This window comes from Gracilinanus agilis, chromosome 2, assembly GCF_016433145.1.
Source record: "Gracilinanus agilis isolate LMUSP501 chromosome 2, AgileGrace, whole genome shotgun sequence".
NCBI classification, from domain to species: domain Eukaryota; kingdom Metazoa; phylum Chordata; class Mammalia; order Didelphimorphia; family Didelphidae; genus Gracilinanus; species Gracilinanus agilis.
Genome location: NC_058131.1, coordinates 464,146,910 through 464,155,681, shown reverse-complemented (window position 1 = coordinate 464,155,681; position 8,772 = coordinate 464,146,910).

Below are 8,772 nucleotides of genomic sequence, written 5' to 3'. Positions count from 1 at the left end.
TATATATATATATATATATATATATATATATATATATAATCCAACCCCTCCATTTTACAGATGAGGAATCTGTGGCCCAGAGAAATTAATTCATAAATTCACACAAGTAGGAAGAAACTGGGGCAAGATTCAAACTCGGGTCCTTTTATTATTTTCAGAATTTTACTAGTTCTTATCATCAAAGGTAGATTTAATCGTCTAGATTTCCCTCTAGTGGAAATAACTTATTTTTAAGACATAATTTAACCCAGTATAGAAACTATCTTTGAAAATGCACAGACTATTATTGGGCCTAAACTCAGAGCATTTCCAGTTTGTACTCTGCTGATACTGCCTTATAGTCTTAAGTTTATCTCTATTCCACAACAAGATACCAGAAGAGATTACTTGCACTGGGAGAAGAATTAAAGAATTTGGCATTCTTTTGATCAGCCTGAAAATGGTGGCCTTTGAATGCATTAGCACAATGTTTATTCCCTCTAGGATTGGGTAGCCAGAAAGTGGCTCATTTCATTACAACAAAATTTCCTCCACAAGATTACACCAGTTGGAATAAGTTCATATGCTTTCTAGACCTCAGTTTTCTCATATGTAAAATGAGATGGTTGGATGAAATGGCCTCTCTGTTCCCTTACAGATCTAAATTTATGATCCTTTGACCTGCCTCCGTTCTGGAATATCATGTGCTCTCCTTTCTCAGAAAGTCATCAGCTGTGAGCCAATCTGAAAATTCTATCCTCCTTTGCATTGCCATATTAGTTTGTAAAAAGACATAGTTATGTGACATGGAAATGTCACTGGATAAACCCTCAGTGAGGCTCAGGCAGTGACATCTTAAAAATATTCCCTAGGTGGCTCATACTCAAATTAGCCACACAAGTCAGCCAAGTTAAAAGGCTGCTGCTCTTCTTTATTTTATTTGTCCCTTGGGGTACTTCCTAAGCTTAATTCCCATCTAGCAGTGGTAAGTGAATGACCAAACCTCTCATGCACCATTACACCAAATAAGGGAAAAGTAGAATCTGTTTTGACAGAAGGCAAGCCTGAAAAAACTTAGGTCAGAGATGCCATTGAGTTTCTCTGATGTTTAAAAGGAAAGAAAAAAATTACCAAGCTAAAAACAAATATTTCCCATCTAGAATACAGTAAGTTCTTTTTACAGGGATCTGATGAAAAATAATGAGGCTGCTGCCAGTCTTACTGGGAGCCTTGATAAAACTTAAATGTGAGAGCCAAACAAATCATTTGGACAAAAGGAACTGAATAAAGTTACTTGCCTCATGGCCCAGGAGAGGCCGTATTCTAGGATGACAAGATAATGACTTACTCTTGAGCACAGAATTTCCTGAACAATGCATTACAAGCATTTTCTGCCTGAAGGAACTCCAACTCCAGAGTTTCTTGACAGTTTAGACATTCAAAAAAAATTTTTTTTTCAAAGTATGGCTGGGTAATAGTCATAACCTCCAATATATGGCATCTTGCCTTCTGATTAAAACTCCCTTGTGAGTAAAAGAGATCTGGAGAGCACAACAACCACTTGGATCTCAGGACTACTCTGCAGTAGTTAGAATTCTTTCTATGTGCTTCAAAGGGCTCTAGAAGTTTTTCTTGATCATTGGCAGTCAGGATCTTAGTGTCTCTATGCCAAAGGAAGAGCCTCAGAGATTAATTCATTTAGCAGGACATTCACATATCTTTTGAAGGCCCTATTCCTCTTGCAAAGAATTCCATTAGACTTATTCTTCAAGTACCAATACTAGTCCAGACCCCATATTTATAGCAGCACATTTTCTAGTGGTAAATTTAAAAATGGCTATAACCCAAGATAGAATGGTGACATATAGCATGGATATCTATGCTCTATAAGTTACAGGTCCAAAACAAACAAACAAACAAACAAACCATCTTAGAGAAGCCTTAAGCATTTTTCCCATGGGCTGGCTTTTTTTTTTTCAATCAATAAACATTTAAATGCCTACTTCTTTTGTAGCCTAAAGTTAAGACCCTACCTATGGAAACATTGCAACCTTCTTTGAAAATTTATAGCAAGTCACAGTACCATAGGGTAAGGAGTCTTGGTCATGGAATCCAAAGAATGTTGAGTCAAATCCTGCTTTGAACCCTTACTAGTTGTGTGACTGAATAAGTCGCTTACCCTCCTTGACCCTCAAACTCTTCAGTGTGTAAAATGGGAATAATAATGACCTCCAGGGATACTATGGGATTCAGATATTGCAAGCATTTTTCAAACACAGAAACATTAGGTTAATATCAAGTATCATTTTAAAACCAAAATGCACATTCACCCAAGGTTAATTTTAATCGAACAAATTTATCACAATTTCCTTTCCCTTATAAGCACTTATTGGAGGTGCTAGGCAACTACTATCATGAATCCCGTGGTAGTCTCCTAAATGGAAACATAATTGCCTGCCTCCTGGCTTTCACCACAAGGTCTTTCAATGTACTCACCCAATTACTTCCTTTCCCAAAGCACGAAATAAATGTTTGTTTTCCTTTCAAGACAAATTAATATGGAAAGGAAAAAAAGGCAGGGGGAAATTTGGTGTACGGTATTGTTTAGGTGTATAGTGTTTTGTATCACAGGCCATGCTATATGCCCAGTCAACTGGCTTCATTCTCAAGCCCCTTCCTTGTATTTCCATTTTGCAGTTCAGAGCTGATCTGGTGAGATCCACAATTCAAATGAATGTTTTTCCACTGGTTTAAGCACATTAATGTTCAAGTTTAGCACAGTTATCTTGACTTCCATCCAGCATATAGGCCAGGGTTGTGAGATAATTTCACCCTGCTGGCAAAGAGGTATTTAATTTCATAAGACTTTGTCCCAGAGCTCTGATTCAAATTGATTGAGCTGTAATTTGCATTTGGACATATTCAGAGGCAAATGGTGTGCTTGTTTAAATGAGTTAAATAAATGAATTAAATACCTCGCTGCTAGTTTCTTGATCTGGCCTAAAAGTGATCATCCCACAAAATACAAGCATACTTATTCATTTTTGATGGAACTAGGAATTAGTATAATCATTCTTCAGAGAAGTTTGGATTCATACAAATAAAGTAGCTAAAATATCCAAATCTTGACCCAGAAATTCCCCCATTAGGTTTATAACCCCAACAGATCATTGGCAGAAAATTAAAACCTCCATATAAGCCAAAATATTTATAGCAGCACATTTTCTAATGGTAAAGGAAATAAAAAAAGATGTTCATCTATTGGGGAATGGCAACTAAATTATAACACGTGAATGTTATGGAATATTACTTTGTTGGAAAAATATCAAATGTGATTGCTACAGAAAAGTATGAACTTATATGAACTGGTGCAAAATAAAAGAAATAGTAGAGCCAAAAAAACATATACAGTGACTGCAACAATATAAATAGAAGAATCATAACAAAATAATTAAAAATTAATGTTGCAAAATTACAAAGGACAAGTTTGGAACTGAAGAAAAAAAACACCTCACCCACTCCTTTGCAGAGGTGAAATATATATCATGCCAAATTTTTTCAATGTATTGGTCATTTTTGCTGATTTTTTTCCCTTTTTCTTTAAAAAACTTCTTTGTCATAAGGAGTGATTCTCTGGGAAAAGGGAGGGATAAAGGGGGAAATGTAGGTGATAATAAAAAACAAAAGCTAGCAATAAAACCCTATTTTTATAAAAAGAGGAAGAGGAGATCTACAACAAACCAGGACAACAATATTAGGGGTTTTTTATTAAAAAGAAGACAAATTGGGGGGCAGCTGGGTAGCTCAGTGGAGTGAGAGTCAGGCCTAGAGACAGGAGGTCCTAGGTTCAAACCCGGCCTCAGCCATTTCCCAGCTGTGTGACCCTGGGCAAGTCACTTGACCCCCATTGCCTACCCTTACCACTCTTCCACTTATGAGACAATACACCGAAGTACAAGGGTTAAAAAAAAAAAAAAAAAAAAAAAAAAAAAGAAGAAGACAAATTTTACTTTTATAAAGAAACTGAGTTTTTTTATTTCTTTCAAAGAGATTCCATCCTCTGTACATCTGAAGGGGGAAAAGGAGTATATGTTAGAAGACATAACTTAAAAATAGCGGAAGTGGACATAGGATAGCAATTTAGGACACTTTGCTTTCATTCTAATATTCTCAGTGCTGTATCAGGTTCCTAGAGTCTAAAGAGAAGCAATACATAGAAAACAAGAAAAAAAATATGTGACGTTAAATCATTTATTTTTACAGGAACAATTTTCAAGCTAACAAGATTAACTTTCTACTTTAAATACATAGTTCTATGTTTCTATTTCCTTGATATTACTATTAACAATCCAATATTCTTTATTATACATGTACATAGTATATTTTAAGAAAATAAATATCGTTTCAAATGACAAAATGCATTTAATATTGCCAGCTTGGGGGGGGCTAAGTGGGGAAGAGCAAATGGCACTTTTATAAAATTTGAATAAACAATCTAGTTTTTACAGTTTAAGATACATTGGGAATTTTCAATTTTGTTATTTGGTTGTTTCAGTCTTGTTGAATTCTTCATGACCCCATTTGGAGTTTTCTTGGCAAAGATACTGGAATAGTTTGCTATTTCCTCCTCTAGCTCATTGTACAGATTTTAAAAACTGAGTCAAACAGGGTTGAGTGACTTGCCCAGGATCATACAGCTAGGAAGTGTCAGGCCATATTTGAACTCAATAAGACGAATCTTCCTGACTCCATGGCCAGTACTATATCCACTGTGCCACCTAGTGCCCAACATTTCTATAGTTAATTCTAAAAATGGGCTTTTGGCAGAAAGTTTCTGCCATATTTGTTACAGCTGAATCAGGATGGGGCATGTAAAATATAGACTGAAATCACATTGGAATGTTAGAGCAAGCTGGCAGATAGGGAAAATGGAGAGGTGAAGAATACAAAAGTGGACAAAAGAAGACAAAAGCTTTAGGGAGTTAGGTTATCATACAAATGGCCAACTCCTACAACATACTCTATTATCTTGCCTTTTGATCTAGAACTATCTTCCCCACCTGAATCTCTGTACTTTCAAGTCTAACAAATGTCACTCACCTACTACAGAAATTTTGGTGTCTCCCTACTGCCTCTAGGATAAGGTAAACTCCTTATCTTGCCACTTAAAATCCTTCCTCATCTGGCCCCAGACTACCATACCAGATTTATTGCACATTATTCTACTTCATTAAGTCCTCATTGTAGTCAAATTGATGTACCCAAAAAAATAGCATTCCATCTTCTGCACTGATATATTAGCACAGGTTATCCTCCATGTCCAAAATATACTCCCTTATCACCTCAGAATAGCATCCTAGAATATCTAATTTCCTTCAAGAACCAACTTATGTACCTTTTCCTTCTCCAGTCTCTTCAAATGAAAAAAAAACTATGCTTACCTCTTTAATTTCCATATTAAAGTATGTATACCACAAAAGTAAAGCTTTATTTTTCACTTTTATTTTTATTTAAATAAAAATTTTTAGCATCTTCTACAAATTTCTCACTGCATTCAAAATAAGGAAGAAAAGTTTGCTGAAATTAATCAATATATCAAAAAAGACTGATATTATATGCAAAGTTCTACCTTTTTGACCCATATCATCTCTGCAAAAAAGAAGGAGAATTATTTCTTTGGTGAGGAGGGGCCAGCTTTGGCCTTCCATTATTCTTATTCCTTCTTATTCTATTCAATTATTATTTTATTGTTATATATTTTATTATGTATTATTATTTCTTATTCTTATTCTTTGCACCACTGTTTTTAATTTGCTTGTTATTATCCTGGTTCACCTTCACTTTGTTTTGATTCATAAAATTATTTAATGCTTCTCTATAATTATTTCTTAGAACACCATAATACTCCACTACATTCATGCATCACATTTTGTTTAACCATTTCTCAACTAATTAAATCCACTCTATTCCAGTTCTTTGCTACCACAAAATACTACTATAAATATTTTGTAGTATGTGGGGCCTTTCTTATTGTTACTGACCTTGGATTATACACAACAAAATCTCTAGGATCGCTGGGTAGGGACACTTTTTTAAATACTCTTTATATAATTCCCAAATTCCTTTTCAGAATTAAAACCAATTCACATCTCCACCAATAATACATTAGTGTGTCCTTCTCTCCAACCTCTGCAACACTGGCTATTCTCATATTTCGTTTTATTTTCCAGTTTACTGGATGTGAGGTTAAACTACAAGGCTATTTGATTTGCATACATTTATCATTAGTGATCTGAAACATTCTTTCATATGCTTGTTAATAGTTTGCAATTATTTTTAAAACTGTTCATAACATTTCATCACTTTCACTGGGGAATAGTTTGGGATCTTACATATTTCTCTTTATTGGCTATAATTTAATTCACTAGTTTATCTTAGATAACAAGTTCTCCTCAGATATATTTTATACAAAGTTTTTCTCCCCGTTGATTTTCCCTTCTTATTTTAGGTCTATTAATCTTGTTCAGGCAAAAGCTTTTCAACTTTGTTTGTTTGTTTGTTTGTAATATTTTTAAACCCTAAACTTCTGTGTATTAGTTCCTTGGTGGAAGAGTGGTAGGGGTAGGCAATGGGGGTCAAGTGACTTGCCCAAGGTCACACAGCTGGGAAGTGTCTGAGGCCAGATTTGAACCTAGGACCTCCCGTCTCTAGGCCTGACTCTCAATCCACTGAGCTACCCAGCTGCCCCCTTCAACTTTGAAAAGCTGGAATTATCCACTCTATCTTTTCCAGTCATCTCTATTCATTCTCTATCCAAGTTGTGAAAGATATATTATCAGCTTCTCTTTTAATTCTGAATGGCATAATATTTCTTATATAGGCCATGTATCTATTTTAAATTTAGTATGATATATGAGGTAACATTTTCATTTAAACCTAATTTCTGCCACACTATTTTCCCACTAGTTTTTGTTAAAGAGATCTTTCCTAGGCAATTTATATTTTCAAGTTTATCAAACCCTAGGTGATTAAGTTCAATTATTTCTGGTTACTTCCTTGTCTAGTGCACTCCACTGATCTATTTTTAAAAATTTCAACCAATAGTGAATGGTTTTGATAATTATTGCTTTATAATATGTTTAAAGTTGGAAAGTCCTTTCTCTCCTTCATTCCTAACTTTTGCATTGTTTCCCTTCATATTCTATATGTTTTATTCTTCCAAGTGATTTTTAATTACATTTAAGCACTACAAAGTGTACCTTTGATAGCTTAGGTACAATTCAATCTACAAATATATTTCGTTAGTATTGTCATTTTTATTATATTGGAAAGACCCATCCATGAGCACAAATGTCTTTTCACTAATTTAAGTTGTTCTTTATTTCTTTAAGGAACATTTTTAACTATACCTATACAAGTACTGAGTACATTTTGGTAGATTGATATTTCATATATTTTGTAATTACTTTGAATATTTTCTTTCTTTATTGCTTTCTGGATTTTGTTATTACTATAAAGAAATGCTGGTAATTTATGGGTTAATTTTTTAACCAAAAATCTAATGAACCTTTTAATTACCTCAATTATTTCTTCATTACTCAGAAAAGTAGCTTCTTTTCTAGTTTCTTTACTTGGAAGATGTGATTTTCTTAATAAATTATATATCATAAGCAAATAAGTAAAATCAGCTCTTCTTTTTTACTGTCTTTATGTCTTTCATTCTTTCTCTTGTCTTACTATTATTTCTGGAATTCCTGGACCTGTCAAATAATAACATGGAAAAGGGAATATCTTACTTTATTTACTGGGAAAAGTAGTTTTTCCCCATCATCTATGCTGCTAGCTTTTGGCTTTACATAAATTCTTTTTTGTCTCATTAAAAATAATTCCATGCCTATTCTTTGCATCTTTAATATTAATTAGCATTGTACTTTCTCAAAGATCTTTTCTGCATCATGTGGTTGGGATAATTTTTATTCTTATAATGATTAATGAGGTTTATTGTTTTCCTAATGTTGAACCATCATATTATCCCTGTATAAATCCAACTTAATCATAGTGAATGATTGTTTTCATAAACTTCTATAGTTTTTTTTGCCAAGATTTCATTTTGAAATTTGAAATTTATATTTACTAATTATATGGGTCTGGAGCCCTGTTGGCAAACCTATGCCATGTATGCTGGGGCATGCTGGAGGGGGCTACTACTTTCCCCCTCTCCACACACACCTGAGGACATTTCTCACATCAGCTGCCCCTCTACCCGATAGTCCAATGGGAATGTTTCCTCCTTCCCCAGTATGGGATGAGGCAGGGGATTCACATGCAGTTTGGGCTCTAAAACGTTCACAATCACTGGTCCAGAGTTATCTTTCTTTGCACTATCTTTCCTTGGTTTAGGTATTAGTATTCTATTTGTCCCATATAAACAATTTGGTAGAGTATTCCTTCTTAATTCTTATGAATAATAAGAAACATATAAGGATTAATTTTCTTTAATGGTTTGATAAATTACTCTTATAAATTAGTCTATTCCTTCCCCCTAGATAAATCTCCCCCCAACCTCTTTGGTAGCTCCTTATAGCTAGTTTCAATTTCCTTTTTCTGAGACTGGATTGTTTAAGATTTCTTTTTTTTTTAATTGTTTTTTTTTAACCCTTAATTTTTTGGTGTATTGTCTTATAGGTGGAAGAGTGGTAAGGGTGGGCAATGGGGGTCAAGTGACTTGCCCAGGGTCACACAGCTGGGAAGTGGCTGAGGCCGGGTTTGAACCTAGGACCTCCTGTCTCTAGG